General features: G+C 46.0%; 5 non-coding genes and 1 pseudogene across 5 annotated transcripts; all 6 read right to left on the reverse strand.

Moving 5' to 3' along the window:
- Positions 1-1,741: 1,741 nt before the first annotated feature.
- Positions 1,742-1,926, reverse strand: LOC130335863 (U2 spliceosomal RNA). Its single transcript, XR_008877402.1, has one exon. It is a non-coding gene; the product is annotated as a U2 spliceosomal RNA (small nuclear RNA).
- A 5,353-nt stretch (positions 1,927-7,279) lies between these two features.
- LOC130335877 (U2 spliceosomal RNA) lies at positions 7,280-7,497 on the reverse strand (annotated as a pseudogene).
- A 2,081-nt stretch (positions 7,498-9,578) lies between these two features.
- LOC130335906 (U2 spliceosomal RNA) lies at positions 9,579-9,769 on the reverse strand. Its single transcript, XR_008877432.1, has one exon. It is a non-coding gene; the product is annotated as a U2 spliceosomal RNA (small nuclear RNA).
- A 2,093-nt stretch (positions 9,770-11,862) lies between these two features.
- LOC130335907 (U2 spliceosomal RNA) lies at positions 11,863-12,053 on the reverse strand. Its single transcript, XR_008877433.1, has one exon. It is a non-coding gene; the product is annotated as a U2 spliceosomal RNA (small nuclear RNA).
- A 2,089-nt stretch (positions 12,054-14,142) lies between these two features.
- Positions 14,143-14,333, reverse strand: LOC130335908 (U2 spliceosomal RNA). The gene has a single exon (XR_008877434.1). It is a non-coding gene; the product is annotated as a U2 spliceosomal RNA (small nuclear RNA).
- Positions 14,334-16,426: 2,093 nt separating this feature from the next.
- Positions 16,427-16,617, reverse strand: LOC130335909 (U2 spliceosomal RNA). Its single transcript, XR_008877435.1, has one exon. It is a non-coding gene; the product is annotated as a U2 spliceosomal RNA (small nuclear RNA).
- Positions 16,618-17,318: the final 701 nt, after the last annotated feature.

The raw sequence follows: 17,318 nt of genomic DNA on the forward strand, positions 1-17,318 counted from the left end.
ACGGTATCAAACCAACACCCACGGGAAGCTGTAAGCATAGAGGACATGCCTGCACCCCATTGGACTTACCTGTGTGGGTTAAATCCGGGTTATTTGACAACCTATGGCGGTGATGGTTCTGCTCAGGCAGAGCAGTGCTGATGCTCCTCATAAAGCTGTCGCTGCTGTGAAGGTTCTAGGTGACATCACAAATCCCTATGGTTACATACACAACAAAGCTGGGTTGTTGTTGTTTACACTCTGCAAGGCCTGTGGAAGTGAGTGACATCATAGCACTGTAGTTCTGAGGGTTCTAGATGGATGCAACAATCTCCTGTTGCTTCTATGAAGGCCGTAATAGACGACATCACCAAACAGCTCCATAGTCACATACACAGCAAAGGAGAGATGTTGTTTACACCTAGTGATGTCAGTGGTATTGAGTGACATCATAGCACAGTGCTAAGGCTCCTGGGCCTGGACACAGCAGCGGCTGCAATATCTCAACGGAGAATACGTTTATATATATGTGTGTGTGTGCGCGTATATATATATATATATATATATATATATATATATATATATATTTCTCCGCCGAAATCACTTTTAAACCCATTTCCACCTTTTTTTCCCTTCTCTTCCTCTTACTTTTTTTTCACGTTTTTTTACGTTTTTCTCCTTTTCGCCTCTTTTCTGGGCGTATTATTCTTCTTTTTCTTCTTTTTTTTCGTCTAATGCATACCCCATCAGTGCAGCAATGCTTATTCAATACCGCCAGCAGATGGAGACACTGGGGGATAATTTTCTAAGGATTTATACTGATTTTTCCTGTCTGAATTTGTCGCACAGAAAGTTGCAGGCCAAATATGTGCGACATTTCTGCGACTTTAGCTTCTAGAGCATTTTTACAACATTATACATAGGTGCTGAATACATAAAAAGCGACTGTTCAGCGACAGACAAGTCGCATCGGCTGAAAGTAGGCCAGAATGTCAGTCCATGTTGGAGCAGGTTTAGATACAGTCTAAAGCATAGATCTCAAAGTCTGTGCACAGAATTTAGCAAGGGCCTCGCACCTTCTGATGCATCAGGTAGGTGCACAATAGCATAGCCTAACCCTCTGTACTTTGGTCTATATTGATGCGGGACATAGACAGCCAGCTGATGACCAATCCATTAGTGCAATGGATGGCTGGAAGCATTTGTCTTTGCCTTTGCAATACCACAGAAGCAATGCATGGTCAATGTACAGCAATGACACACCTGTGTGAACAGCCAGGAGACCCCCCCCCCATGTTATGTTACATAGTTACATAGTTAGTACGGTCGAAAAAAGACATATGTCCATCAAGTTCAACCAGGGAATTAAGGGGTAGGGGTGTGGCGCGATATTGGGGAAGGGATGAGATTTTATATTTCTTCATAAGCATTAATCTTATTTTGTCAATTAGGAACATTCAGCACCCACCCGCTATCAAGGCAGCTGCCTATCATGTCATGCCCTACCTGCACAGGTGTGCTGGCTACTCAAATGATCCAATTAAGGAGGCCATTTAGTCAGCAGCAGCAGAAGTCCTGTGCCTGGACGCTCCAACAGCGGCCAGACACAAGCAGAAGCAGAAGCAGCAGAAGCAGCAGCAGCACCACCTTTTGTTTTTTGGCTGCAGAAGCAGCAGCAGCAAGGCCCACAGGGCTGGCTAGCTGGCTAGCCAGCAAGCAGGTAGCAATGAAAGTAGGAATCTTTCTTTTTAACCCTGTAAGGGGGTGGTGCACTGTACCCGAAGATACTGCCATATCGGGTCAATGCATAGGGCGACGGAAGCAAGCTTCGAAATCAGCCCCCGTTCTCAAAAATCCATTTAATATATGGTCCCCAGATAGGGGACGTATCAGATATTAAACTGATAAGAACAGATAAGGTTTCAACAAAATTTTTATTGAATAAATAAGAAACCATACAGAATTTAAAATGCAAAATAATAAAAGGTTCACAAAAGTTTTAAAATACAAATAATAAAACCAGTTATAAAAGGAGAAAAAATAAAAATGGCAGGATAAAACATTATACAAATGTCATAAAAACTGATTATATTGTTATTTCGTTCCATAGAGGCAGACACCACATGGATGCTGCCTCGCTGGCCCCCAACTGTTTCTTGTCTCTTAGGTAATAGATGTACATCTCACTCAGGGCCAGCTTTATACAGTTTTTAACATCAATAAAATCATGTTTAAAAAGTAAGATGTTCCTAACTTTCCAGATGGCATTTTTAAAACAATTAATAATCATCCAGCAGATCATCTGCTGTTTAAAATTGGGGCAGTTAAAAAGACCGTAAAAGACACATTCGTGATTAAAATCTTTTAGGCCGCAGGCCCACTTCAAAAGTGGGCCTACCTTCCTCCAAAGCTCCCGTGCAAAAGGGCAGTTCCAAAATATGTGCAGCACCGTTTCGTCCACTCCGCAGCCATCTCTCGGGCACTTGGCTCTCGCCACCAGTCCTCGCCTGTGCTGGAACTCACGAGTAGGGAGGCACTGGTGGACGATTGCCCAGGCAAGATCCCTGTGTACATTCGCCAGAAACTTCCCGTACACGTTCCGCCATACCTTTTTGGATCTTGCCTGTGTGAAATTGGACACTGCCAGGGTAACCTCACTCCGCCTGAGGACCTTTGATACCTTTCTCTGGTCCCCCAGTATGTCAGGCTCCAAATCTTGGAGACCTAGGAGCCTGACTGTCTTTTCCAACACCACATAATGTTTTGGGGGACACAGAAGCACCGGAGCGTTCAGAGGGATGCGCAACCATCTTTTAAAAACCATGCCCGCAGCGTACCTTAAAAAGCAGCTAAAAATGCCATCGGATTTAATAATTTTAAAACAGAAACAGAAATACTTTATGTAAAAGAAAGTAAAAAGGTTAGGAACATCTTTCCCGCCATTATCTTTACTTTTGTACATAAAATCACGCTTTAATTTCTCCATTTTTGAACCCCATAAAAAAGTAAAAACAATTCTAGTTACTTTTTTAATGTATAAAATAGATGGAGGAAATACCATGGCAATGTATAGCATAATAGGGAGTAAAACCATCTTTATTATTAAAATCTTCCCCTCCATGGTAAGGTTTCTAAGATTCCACATTAAAATCTTCTTCTCCATCTTAGCTATAGCTGAATCCCAGTTAGGGCTCCCATCATTGACCTGGTTAAAAACAATACCTAAAACTTTAATTTGATCCTGTTGCATTGTGACTCCTGGGGTGATGGATGAATCCCAGGAGCCAATATAAAAACAGTCACATTTATCTGTGTTTAGCTTAAAACCAGAGACCTCGCAGAAATAGCTGGTGTTCCTCAATGCCCCCCTCATGGATGGAGAGTCCGGGCACAGTATGGTGACATCATCCATGTACCCCAACACCTTTAGATGGGTCCCTCCTCCACCAGGTATCGGTACGCCTCTTACTACCCGGTCTTTTCTGAGGAGGGCCATCAGTGGTTCGATTGCGCAAATAAAAAGGAGTGGGGACAGGGGGCAGCCCTGTTTGACACCTGATAAAAGAGGAACACCGCTGGTTAAAAAGCCATTAACAGAGACTTGACTAAAACAGGATCGGTATAAAAGCATGATTCGGCTTAAAATCGTTTCAGGCACTGCCATCTTTTTAAGAACTAAAAACAGGTATTCATGGGAGACCCTATCAAAGGCTTTTTCAAAGTCTAAGGATAAAATTGCTACAGTTTGATTTCTATCCTTAAAATACCATAAAACATCTCTTAAAATATTTAGGGATTCAGCTATAGACCTTCCAGGTACCCCACAAACCTGATTTGGGTGAATTAATTTATGAATAAAAGGTTTAAAACGGACAGCTAATAACTTGGCTAAAACTTTATAATCGACATTTAAAAGTGTGATGGGGCGCCAATTTTTTAGCATATCCTTTTCACCCTTTTTAAAAAGTAATGATACAATCCCCCTCCTCCAGGAAGGGGGAAGTTCATTAACAATAAAAGTTTCTTTATACAATAAAACCATATCATCCTTTAAAATATCCCAAAAAGCTAAATAAAATTCGATGGGTAAACCATCTTCCCCAGGGGCCTTCCCACTAGAAAAACTTTTAAAAACAAATAAAAGTTCATCTAAGTTAAGATCACGGGATAAAACCTCCTGGTCTAAAACATCTAGCTTAAAATCAAGGGAATTAAGAACATGTTCTAAAAAGGATGGATTAAGATCTTTCTTATTAAAAAGAAGCTGGTAGAAGTTAAAAACTGCATCTAACATGCCTTTTGGAGTGGATTCACCCTCAAGGTTTTGGATGATATCCCTCCTATTCATCACTTTTTTAAAAAAGAAACGGGAACATTTCTCGCCCTCCTCCAGGTGCTGCACATGTGAGTTAAAAATGATTTGTTTCCCTTTCTTTTCTATGGCATGTTTTATTTCAGTTTTAAGGTTTAAAATATCATTTTCTACATCCATACCAGCTTCTTTCAATTTAAAAAGTACATTTAAACGCATGTTAAGAACATAAAACCACTGTTTTTCCATTTTTGCCTTCTTCTTACCTGCTTTGATAAAAAAAAATCTGATTTTAGATTTGGTGCCCTCCCACCAGTGCAGCATAGGCTCGCACAAACTCCTCTTTTATCTCAGGGTCCTCTTGGAGTGTGGTGTTTAATCTCCAGAGGCCCCTTTTTGCTTTTTGCTCCCCCTCTAGCTCCAGGACCACCAAGAGGAGCTTATGATCAGAGAAGATATTCTGCTCGAGCGTGCATTTCAGGGGTTTAAAAGCTCTAGAGGAAAAAATAAAATCGATTCTGGAGCTCACTCTTCCATTGGACCATGTGGCGCCCGGGTCCTCCGGCAAGAGATCCTTCCAGCAATCTTTCAAGTTAAAATCATCAATAAAATTTTTAAGCAGGTAAGAAGTGCGGTCTTTACGATTAATATCCCCACCCTGCCGGTGTTCCCCATCACGTATGCAGTTAAAATCACCTCCCACCAGCAGGGGGGAAGACCCAACACAAAACAGTGGTAAAATTTCAAATAGTTCTGCCCGCTCCTGTTTATCAGGAGGGGCATACACATTTAAAACACGAATTAAAAGTCCATTAAAATATAGATGAATTAAAAGAGCTCTGCCAGGCACAATCTCAGTTACTGTATGAATAGAAAAGGACTGGCCTCGGCAGAGCAGCCCAACACCCACAGAACGACAGTCATTTGCACCGGACCATATGGATGGGCCCAGCTTCCAGTCTTCTTTTAAGTCTTTATAGTCCATTTTACTAGGGATTCCACATTCTTGTAGCAGGCAAAGGTCAAAGTCACATGTCTCTAGATAAGAAAATAAAGCAGCCCTGCGATCAGGGCTCTTTAAGGACCTCACATTGAGTGAGGCAATTTTTACAGGGATAGGCATAGTTTATGGAGAGTCCGTGCTTGGAGAATCAAAGTCAATAATAAGCTGCGTACCGTCATCCCCCGCCTGCGGGGTCATCAGCTCCTTAATGTTCTGAGGGTCGGAGCTTGAGATCGATGATGCCCCGACCCTGAGCTCGCTCTCGTCCGAACTACGGCACGCCGCTTTCCTTTGAATGTCTTCCTCTTCTTCTTCTCTTTGTCTTTTAAATGTCATACTGCTGTCCATATCCTCTGTGTTGCTCTCACTCGATGTAATCTCTGGCCCCCGGCTGATGGATCTGCGTCTTCTTTCATCTTTTGACGACTGGAACTGCTGCACAGGGGCCTGTGAGGCCTCTTTTCCGGAACCTTTGCCGCTACCTTGGGAAGTTTTCATCGCTTGTTCCCCAGCAAGCGTTGCTGAGGACTGTTGCTCCAACTTCCCCATCGATCGACGATGGCCAGTTTTACCCACCGGGTCCACTGCTGGCGGGGCAGCAAACCCTGGTTTGGCGCCACTTGTCTTCTTGGCCCTGTCCTGTATAGGCGGAGTAACAGGACCGGGCTCAGACCTGGCCACCTGGCTCCCCTTCCGGCGGGCTTTCACCGGGGCCTCTTCGTCCGGAGCAGGGCGACCCTGGGCCAAGCCAGTACCTGGCTTATGCTGCAATTTTGGGTCCACCTCTGCCCCCACCGAGGCCCGTCGGCTGCCACCCGCCACAGGTGAGCCCCCTTCAGAAGTTTCGGCGGGCTCTTGAGCCAGGTAGGAAGTCGATCGACGTCTTTCAATTTCCCGGGCAGTAAACTCGATCACCCGCCCGGGCTTCGTGGAATCCCCATGGCCTCCCCCTAGCACTACCACCGGTGGGCCCCCCGATGGAGCACCAGAGGTCTTGGGCCTGGACCCATCAGTACCTGCCTTCTGGGGTTTGGGCATCTTAAAAAAGGACGTCTTTTGTCCTGTCCCCTCTTTGGGTGGGCCCAGCCTTGACCCACCCATCGTAGTTTTTGCTTTATGGGGACAGGAATTAAAATCATGATTTTCCTCTCCGCAGAGGTTACACCTTATCGTATGGCTACATCTTGAGGCTATGTGACCTTCTTGGCCACACCTATTGCAGCGAATCACACGCTCCGCGCCGCAGGTCTCCTGGGTGTGGCCAAACCTCAAGCAATTTCGGCAATACATAGGCATTTGAGGATAGAACAGGAAGCCCCGAACTCTCCCGATGGCAAAATTTGGGGGCGGATGGCAAAGACCCCCAATACCACCGGGATCCTTACGGAGCTTGACCCAGAACTTCCTCTTGCCGTTCCAGAACCGCACGGAGTTCAATATTTTGTTTGCGAATCGCACCTCTTCGCAGTATCGCCGAAGAAAAGTGGCTATATCCTCCGTGGTCACATGAGGGCTGTGCATAGCCACCACCAACGGTATATGTTCCTCACCATAGAGGAACTGGAACGAAAGACCGTCGAGTCGATCGTCCCTCTGGTCCGCACCAGACAAGGTTGCATAGATGTTATCGCAACACGCCGTGGCCGTGAAGGTGACGGTATACAGGCCACGGCTTTCCTGGTCATTTAGACACAGGATGTCCTCCCTATTGAGGCGGAAGTAGTCAAGAAGAATCACCTCCGCAATGAAGCGGAGGTTCTTCAACTGACGATGGCTCTCCGACACCTCTATGCGGATGGTATTTCGCATCGACATTTCCCCAGAGGGGAAAGCCCAGGAGAACGGCATCTTCCACACCCAGGGACTAAGCCCCTTCCCCAATAGCAGCAGGGGCTCGGAATCCCGCTATAAAAGCGGAACCCTTACCCAAGGCAGAGGTCGGGGGTACCCTAGGTGCTTCCGAAGCTACAGGTAACGCTCAACGTACCGAAAATGCCTTCTGAGACACAAGGTCCCAGAGACAGGGGGATCGCAACCCGTTGTCTGTGGACTAAGCCCGCTCCCCAATAGCAGCAAGGGGGTGAAGTCCCTCCGTAAGGAGAGACAATCCCCCAAGGCCGAGAAGCGGGGTACCACAGACACCTTCCGACCAGACCAAATGCAGATACTACACTTGATCTTAGCCAAAAGGCCGAGAAGCGATAACCGTGAAAGGGGCGGGCCCAACAAGGTCCCCTTCATGGGCACTATCACTGCTTGCTGTCAGGGAGGCTGCCAGACAATTTTCCATGCACACTCTGGGCTGGGGGGCAGTCAACCACCAGTACACACAGCAGAACCTAAACCCATACCATTATTGCTAAGCAGCAAGACAGGGGCCCATTGCACTCCCACGGGGCCTTTTTAAATGCAATCCATAACCCGGATTTGCCAGGAACCCTTCTTACTCCTCCTACTTGCATGTGACACTGGGCTTAGGATCTGCATAGGAAACACACACACAAGCACACACCTACCTTTGTTGCCTGCAGATGCCTCCTTGGCTGTCCCCAAACGGTATCAAACCAACACCCACGGGAAGCTGTAAGCATAGAGGACATGCCTGCACCCCATTGGACTTACCTGTGTGGGTTAAATCCGGGTTATTTGACAACCTATGGCGGTGATGGTTCTGCTCAGGCAGAGCAGTGCTGATGCTCCTCATAAAGCTGTCGCTGCTGTGAAGGTTCTAGGTGACATCACAAATCCCTATGGTTACATACACAACAAAGCTGGGTTGTTGTTGTTTACACTCTGCAAGGCCTGTGGAAGTGAGTGACATCATAGCACTGTAGTTCTGAGGGTTCTAGATGGATGCAACAATCTCCTGTTGCTTCTATGAAGGCCGTAATAGACGACATCACCAAACAGCTCCATAGTCACATACACAGCAAAGGAGAGATGTTGTTTACACCTAGTGATGTCAGTGGTATTGAGTGACATCATAGCACAGTGCTAAGGCTCCTGGGCCTGGACACAGCAGCGGCTGCAATATCTCAACGGAGAATACGTTTATATATATGTGTGTGTGTGCGCGTATATATATATATATATATATATATATATATATTTCTCCGCCGAAATCACTTTTAAACCCATTTCCACCTTTTTTTCCCTTCTCTTCCTCTTACTTTTTTTTCACGTTTTTTTACGTTTTTCTCCTTTTCGCCTCTTTTCTGGGCGTATTATTCTTCTTTTTCTTCTTTTTTTTCGTCTAATGCATACCCCATCAGTGCAGCAATGCTTATTCAATACCGCCAGCAGATGGAGACACTGGGGGATAATTTTCTAAGGATTTATACTGATTTTTCCTGTCTGAATTTGTCGCACAGAAAGTTGCAGGCCAAATATGTGCGACATTTCTGCGACTTTAGCTTCTAGAGCATTTTTACAACATTATACATAGGTGCTGAATACATAAAAAGCGACTGTTCAGCGACAGACAAGTCGCATCGGCTGAAAGTAGGCCAGAATGTCAGTCCATGTTGGAGCAGGTTTAGATACAGTCTAAAGCATAGATCTCAAAGTCTGTGCACAGAATTTAGCAAGGGCCTCGCACCTTCTGATGCATCAGGTAGGTGCACAATAGCATAGCCTAACCCTCTGTACTTTGGTCTATATTGATGCGGGACATAGACAGCCAGCTGATGACCAATCCATTAGTGCAATGGATGGCTGGAAGCATTTGTCTTTGCCTTTGCAATACCACAGAAGCAATGCATGGTCAATGTACAGCAATGACACACCTGTGTGAACAGCCAGGAGACCCCCCCCCCATGTTATGTTACATAGTTACATAGTTAGTACGGTCGAAAAAAGACATATGTCCATCAAGTTCAACCAGGGAATTAAGGGGTAGGGGTGTGGCGCGATATTGGGGAAGGGATGAGATTTTATATTTCTTCATAAGCATTAATCTTATTTTGTCAATTAGGAACATTCAGCACCCACCCGCTATCAAGGCAGCTACCTATCATGTCATGCCCTACCTGCACAGGTGTGCTGGCTACTCAAATGATCCAATTAAGGAGGCCATTTAGTCAGCAGCAGCAGAAGTCCTGTGCCTGGACGCTCCAACAGCGGCCAGACACAAGCAGAAGCAGAAGCAGCAGAAGCAGCAGCAGCACCACCTTTTGTTTTTTGGCTGCAGAAGCAGCAGCAGCAAGGCCCACAGGGCTGGCTAGCTGGCTAGCCAGCAAGCAGGTAGCAATGAAAGTAGGAATCTTTCTTTTTAACCCTGTAAGGGGGTGGTGCACTGTACCCGAAGATACTGCCATATCGGGTCAATGCATAGGGCGACGGAAGCAAGCTTCGAAATCAGCCCCCGTTCTCAAAAATCCATTTAATATATGGTCCCCAGATAGGGGACGTATCAGATATTAAACTGATAAGAACAGATACTACACTTGATCTTAGCCAAAAGGCCGAGAAGCGATAACCGTGAAAGGGGCGGGCCCAACAAGGTCCCCTTCATGGGCACTATCACTGCTTGCTGTCAGGGAGGCTGCCAGACAATTTTCCATGCACACTCTGGGCTGGGGGGCAGTCAACCACCAGTACACACAGCAGAACCTAAACCCATACCATTATTGCTAAGCAGCAAGACAGGGGCCCATTGCACTCCCACGGGGCCTTTTTAAATGCAATCCATAACCCGGATTTGCCAGGAACCCTTCTTACTCCTCCTACTTGCATGTGACACTGGGCTTAGGATCTGCATAGGAAACACACACACAAGCACACACCTACCTTTGTTGCCTGCAGATGCCTCCTTGGCTGTCCCCAAACGGTATCAAACCAACACCCACGGGAAGCTGTAAGCATAGAGGACATGCCTGCACCCCATTGGACTTACCTGTGTGGGTTAAATCCGGGTTATTTGACAACCTATGGCGGTGATGGTTCTGCTCAGGCAGAGCAGTGCTGATGCTCCTCATAAAGCTGTCGCTGCTGTGAAGGTTCTAGGTGACATCACAAATCCCTATGGTTACATACACAACAAAGCTGGGTTGTTGTTGTTTACACTCTGCAAGGCCTGTGGAAGTGAGTGACATCATAGCACTGTAGTTCTGAGGGTTCTAGATGGATGCAACAATCTCCTGTTGCTTCTATGAAGGCCGTAATAGACGACATCACCAAACAGCTCCATAGTCACATACACAGCAAAGGAGAGATGTTGTTTACACCTAGTGATGTCAGTGGTATTGAGTGACATCATAGCACAGTGCTAAGGCTCCTGGGCCTGGACACAGCAGCGGCTGCAATATCTCAACGGAGAATACGTTTATATATATGTGTGTGTGTGCGCGTATATATATATATATATATATATATATATATATATATATATATATTTCTCCGCCGAAATCACTTTTAAACCCATTTCCACCTTTTTTTCCCTTCTCTTCCTCTTACTTTTTTTTCACGTTTTTTTACGTTTTTCTCCTTTTCGCCTCTTTTCTGGGCGTATTATTCTTCTTTTTCTTCTTTTTTTTCGTCTAATGCATACCCCATCAGTGCAGCAATGCTTATTCAATACCGCCAGCAGATGGAGACACTGGGGGATAATTTTCTAAGGATTTATACTGATTTTTCCTGTCTGAATTTGTCGCACAGAAAGTTGCAGGCCAAATATGTGCGACATTTCTGCGACTTTAGCTTCTAGAGCATTTTTACAACATTATACATAGGTGCTGAATACATAAAAAGCGACTGTTCAGCGACAGACAAGTCGCATCGGCTGAAAGTAGGCCAGAATGTCAGTCCATGTTGGAGCAGGTTTAGATACAGTCTAAAGCATAGATCTCAAAGTCTGTGCACAGAATTTAGCAAGGGCCTCGCACCTTCTGATGCATCAGGTAGGTGCACAATAGCATAGCCTAACCCTCTGTACTTTGGTCTATATTGATGCGGGACATAGACAGCCAGCTGATGACCAATCCATTAGTGCAATGGATGGCTGGAAGCATTTGTCTTTGCCTTTGCAATACCACAGAAGCAATGCATGGTCAATGTACAGCAATGACACACCTGTGTGAACAGCCAGGAGACCCCCCCCCCATGTTATGTTACATAGTTACATAGTTAGTACGGTCGAAAAAAGACATATGTCCATCAAGTTCAACCAGGGAATTAAGGGGTAGGGGTGTGGCGCGATATTGGGGAAGGGATGAGATTTTATATTTCTTCATAAGCATTAATCTTATTTTGTCAATTAGGAACATTCAGCACCCACCCGCTATCAAGGCAGCTGCCTATCATGTCATGCCCTACCTGCACAGGTGTGCTGGCTACTCAAATGATCCAATTAAGGAGGCCATTTAGTCAGCAGCAGCAGAAGTCCTGTGCCTGGACGCTCCAACAGCGGCCAGACACAAGCAGAAGCAGAAGCAGCAGAAGCAGCAGCAGCACCACCTTTTGTTTTTTGGCTGCAGAAGCAGCAGCAGCAAGGCCCACAGGGCTGGCTAGCTGGCTAGCCAGCAAGCAGGTAGCAATGAAAGTAGGAATCTTTCTTTTTAACCCTGTAAGGGGGTGGTGCACTGTACCCGAAGATACTGCCATATCGGGTCAATGCATAGGGCGACGGAAGCAAGCTTCGAAATCAGCCCCCGTTCTCAAAAATCCATTTAATATATGGTCCCCAGATAGGGGACGTATCAGATATTAAACTGATAAGAACAGATACTACACTTGATCTTAGCCAAAAGGCCGAGAAGCGATAACCGTGAAAGGGGCGGGCCCAACAAGGTCCCCTTCATGGGCACTATCACTGCTTGCTGTCAGGGAGGCTGCCAGACAATTTTCCATGCACACTCTGGGCTGGGGGGCAGTCAACCACCAGTACACACAGCAGAACCTAAACCCATACCATTATTGCTAAGCAGCAAGACAGGGGCCCATTGCACTCCCACGGGGCCTTTTTAAATGCAATCCATAACCCGGATTTGCCAGGAACCCTTCTTACTCCTCCTACTTGCATGTGACACTGGGCTTAGGATCTGCATAGGAAACACACACACAAGCACACACCTACCTTTGTTGCCTGCAGATGCCTCCTTGGCTGTCCCCAAACGGTATCAAACCAACACCCACGGGAAGCTGTAAGCATAGAGGACATGCCTGCACCCCATTGGACTTACCTGTGTGGGTTAAATCCGGGTTATTTGACAACCTATGGCGGTGATGGTTCTGCTCAGGCAGAGCAGTGCTGATGCTCCTCATAAAGCTGTCGCTGCTGTGAAGGTTCTAGGTGACATCACAAATCCCTATGGTTACATACACAACAAAGCTGGGTTGTTGTTGTTTACACTCTGCAAGGCCTGTGGAAGTGAGTGACATCATAGCACTGTAGTTCTGAGGGTTCTAGATGGATGCAACAATCTCCTGTTGCTTCTATGAAGGCCGTAATAGACGACATCACCAAACAGCTCCATAGTCACATACACAGCAAAGGAGAGATGTTGTTTACACCTAGTGATGTCAGTGGTATTGAGTGACATCATAGCACAGTGCTAAGGCTCCTGGGCCTGGACACAGCAGCGGCTGCAATATCTAAACGGAGAATACGTTTATATATATGTGTGTGTGTGCGCGTATATATATATATATATATATATATATATATATATATATATTTCTCCGCCGAAATCACTTTTAAACCCATTTCCACCTTTTTTTCCCTTCTCTTCCTCTTACTTTTTTTTCACGTTTTTTTACGTTTTTCTCCTTTTCGCCTCTTTTCTGGGCGTATTATTCTTCTTTTTCTTCTTTTTTTTCGTCTAATGCATACCCCATCAGTGCAGCAATGCTTATTCAATACCGCCAGCAGATGGAGACACTGGGGGATAATTTTCTAAGTATTTATACTGATTTTTCCTGTCTGAATTTGTCGCACAGAAAGTTGCAGGCCAAATATGTGCGACATTTCTGCGACTTTAGCTTCTAGAGCATTTTTACAACATTATACATAGGTGCTGAATACATAAAAAGCGACTGTTCAGCGACAGACAAGTCGCATCGGCTGAAAGTAGGCCAGAATGTCAGTCCATGTTGGAGCAGGTTTAGATACAGTCTAAAGCATAGATCTCAAAGTCTGTGCACAGAATTTAGCAAGGGCCTCGCACCTTCTGATGCATCAGGTAGGTGCACAATAGCATAGCCTAACCCTCTGTACTTTGGTCTATATTGATGCGGGACATAGACAGCCAGCTGATGACCAATCCATTAGTGCAATGGATGGCTGGAAGCATTTGTCTTTGCCTTTGCAATACCACAGAAGCAATGCATGGTCAATGTACAGCAATGACACACCTGTGTGAACAGCCAGGAGACCCCCCCCCCATGTTATGTTACATAGTTACATAGTTAGTACGGTCGAAAAAAGACATATGTCCATCAAGTTCAACCAGGGAATTAAGGGGTAGGGGTGTGGCGCGATATTGGGGAAGGGATGAGATTTTATATTTCTTCATAAGCATTAATCTTATTTTGTCAATTAGGAACATTCAGCACCCACCCGCTATCAAGGCAGCTGCCTATCATGTCATGCCCTACCTGCACAGGTGTGCTGGCTACTCAAATGATCCAATTAAGGAGGCCATTTAGTCAGCAGCAGCAGAAGTCCTGTGCCTGGACGCTCCAACAGCGGCCAGACACAAGCAGAAGCAGAAGCAGCAGAAGCAGCAGCAGCACCACCTTTTGTTTTTTGGCTGCAGAAGCAGCAGCAGCAAGGCCCACAGGGCTGGCTAGCTGGCTAGCCAGCAAGCAGGTAGCAATGAAAGTAGGAATCTTTCTTTTTAACCCTGTAAGGGGGTGGTGCACTGTACCCGAAGATACTGCCATATCGGGTCAATGCATAGGGCGACGGAAGCAAGCTTCGAAATCAGCCCCCGTTCTCAAAAATCCATTTAATATATGGTCCCCAGATAGGGGACGTATCAGATATTAAACTGATAAGAACAGATACTACACTTGATCTTAGCCAAAAGGCCGAGAAGCGATAACCGTGAAAGGGGCGGGCCCAACAAGGTCCCCTTCATGGGCACTATCACTGCTTGCTGTCAGGGAGGCTGCCAGACAATTTTCCATGCACACTCTGGGCTGGGGGGCAGTCAACCACCAGTACACACAGCAGAACCTAAACCCATACCATTATTGCTAAGCAGCAAGACAGGGGCCCATTGCACTCCCATGGGGCCTTTTTAAATGCAATCCATAACCCGGATTTGCCAGGAACCCTTCTTACTCCTCCTACTTGCATGTGACACTGGGCTTAGGATCTGCATAGGAAACACACACACAAGCACACACCTACCTTTGTTGCCTGCAGATGCCTCCTTGGCTGTCCCCAAACGGTATCAAACCAACACCCACGGGAAGCTGTAAGCATAGAGGACATGCCTGCACCCCATTGGACTTACCTGTGTGGGTTAAATCCGGGTTATTTGACAACCTATGGCGGTGATGGTTCTGCTCAGGCAGAGCAGTGCTGATGCTCCTCATAAAGCTGTCGCTGCTGTGAAGGTTCTAGGTGACATCACAAATCCCTATGGTTACATACACAACAAAGCTGGGTTGTTGTTGTTTACACTCTGCAAGGCCTGTGGAAGTGAGTGACATCATAGCACTGTAGTTCTGAGGGTTCTAGATGGATGCAACAATCTCCTGTTGCTTCTATGAAGGCCGTAATAGACGACATCACCAAACAGCTCCATAGTCACATACACAGCAAAGGAGAGATGTTGTTTACACCTAGTGATGTCAGTGGTATTGAGTGACATCATAGCACAGTGCTAAGGCTCCTGGGCCTGGACACAGCAGCGGCTGCAATATCTCAACGGAGAATACGTTTATATATATGTGTGTGTGTGCGCGTATATATATATATATATATATATATATATATATATATATATATATTTCTCCGCCGAAATCACTTTTAAACCCATTTCCACCTTTTTTTCCCTTCTCTTCCTCTTACTTTTTTTTCACGTTTTTTTACGTTTTTCTCCTTTTCGCCTCTTTTCTGGGCGTATTATTCTTCTTTTTCTTCTTTTTTTTCGTCTAATGCATACCCCATCAGTGCAGCAATGCTTATTCAATACCGCCAGCAGATGGAGACACTGGGGGATAATTTTCTAAGGATTTATACTGATTTTTCCTGTCTGAATTTGTCGCACAGAAAGTTGCAGGCCAAATATGTGCGACATTTCTGCGACTTTAGCTTCTAGAGCATTTTTACAACATTATACATAGGTGCTGAATACATAAAAAGCGACTGTTCAGCGACAGACAAGTCGCATCGGCTGAAAGTAGGCCAGAATGTCAGTCCATGTTGGAGCAGGTTTAGATACAGTCTAAAGCATAGATCTCAAAGTCTGTGCACAGAATTTAGCAAGGGCCTCGCACCTTCTGATGCATCAGGTAGGTGCACAATAGCATAGCCTAACCCTCTGTACTTTGGTCTATATTGATGCGGGACATAGACAGCCAGCTGATGACCAATCCATTAGTGCAATGGATGGCTGGAAGCATTTGTCTTTGCCTTTGCAATACCACAGAAGCAATGCATGGTCAATGTACAGCAATGACACACCTGTGTGAACAGCCAGGAGACCCCCCCCCCATGTTATGTTACATAGTTACATAGTTAGTACGGTCGAAAAAAGACATATGTCCATCAAGTTCAACCAGGGAATTAAGGGGTAGGGGTGTGGCGCGATATTGGGGAAGGGATGAGATTTTATATTTCTTCATAAGCATTAATCTTATTTTGTCAATTAGGAACATTCAGCACCCACCCGCTATCAAGGCAGCTGCCTATCATGTCATGCCCTACCTGCACAGGTGTGCTGGCTACTCAAATGATCCAATTAAGGAGGCCATTTAGTCAGCAGCAGCAGAAGTCCTGTGCCTGGACGCTCCAACAGCGGCCAGACACAAGCAGAAGCAGAAGCAGCAGAAGCAGCAGCAGCACCACCTTTTGTTTTTTGGCTGCAGAAGCAGCAGCAGCAAGGCCCACAGGGCTGGCTAGCTGGCTAGCCAGCAAGCAGGTAGCAATGAAAGTAGGAATCTTTCTTTTTAACCCTGTAAGGGGGTGGTGCACTGTACCCGAAGATACTGCCATATCGGGTCAATGCATAGGGCGACGGAAGCAAGCTTCGAAATCAGCCCCCGTTCTCAAAAATCCATTTAATATATGGTCCCCAGATAGGGGACGTATCAGATATTAAACTGATAAGAACAGATACTACACTTGATCTTAGCCAAAAGGCCGAGAAGCGATAACCGTGAAAGGGGCGGGCCCAACAAGGTCCCCTTCATGGGCACTATCACTGCTTGCTGTCAGGGAGGCTGCCAGACAATTTTCCATGCACACTCTGGGCTGGGGGGCAGTCAACCACCAGTACACACAGCAGAACCTAAACCCATACCATTATTGCTAAGCAGCAAGACAGGGGCCCATTGCACTCCCACGGGGCCTTTTTAAATGCAATCCATAACCCGGATTTGCCAGGAACCCTTCTTACTCCTCCTACTTGCATGTGACACTGGGCTTAGGATCTGCATAGGAAACACACACACAAGCACACACCTACCTTTGTTGCCTGCAGATGCCTCCTTGGCTGTCCCCAAACGGTATCAAACCAACACCCACGGGAAGCTGTAAGCATAGAGGACATGCCTGCACCCCATTGGACTTACCTGTGTGGGTTAAATCCGGGTTATTTGACAACCTATGGCGGTGATGGTTCTGCTCAGGCAGAGCAGTGCTGATGCTCCTCATAAAGCTGTCGCTGCTGTGAAGGTTCTAGGTGACATCACAAATCCCTATGGTTACATACACAACAAAGCTGGGTTGTTGTTGTTTACACTCTGCAAGGCCTGTGGAAGTGAGTGACATCATAGCACTGTAGTTCTGAGGGTTCTAGATGGATGCAACAATCTCCTGTTGCTTCTATGAAGGCCGTAATAGACGACATCACC

Source organism: Hyla sarda, unplaced genomic scaffold, assembly GCF_029499605.1.
Source record: "Hyla sarda isolate aHylSar1 unplaced genomic scaffold, aHylSar1.hap1 scaffold_460, whole genome shotgun sequence".
NCBI classification, from domain to species: Eukaryota; Metazoa; Chordata; class Amphibia; order Anura; family Hylidae; genus Hyla; species Hyla sarda.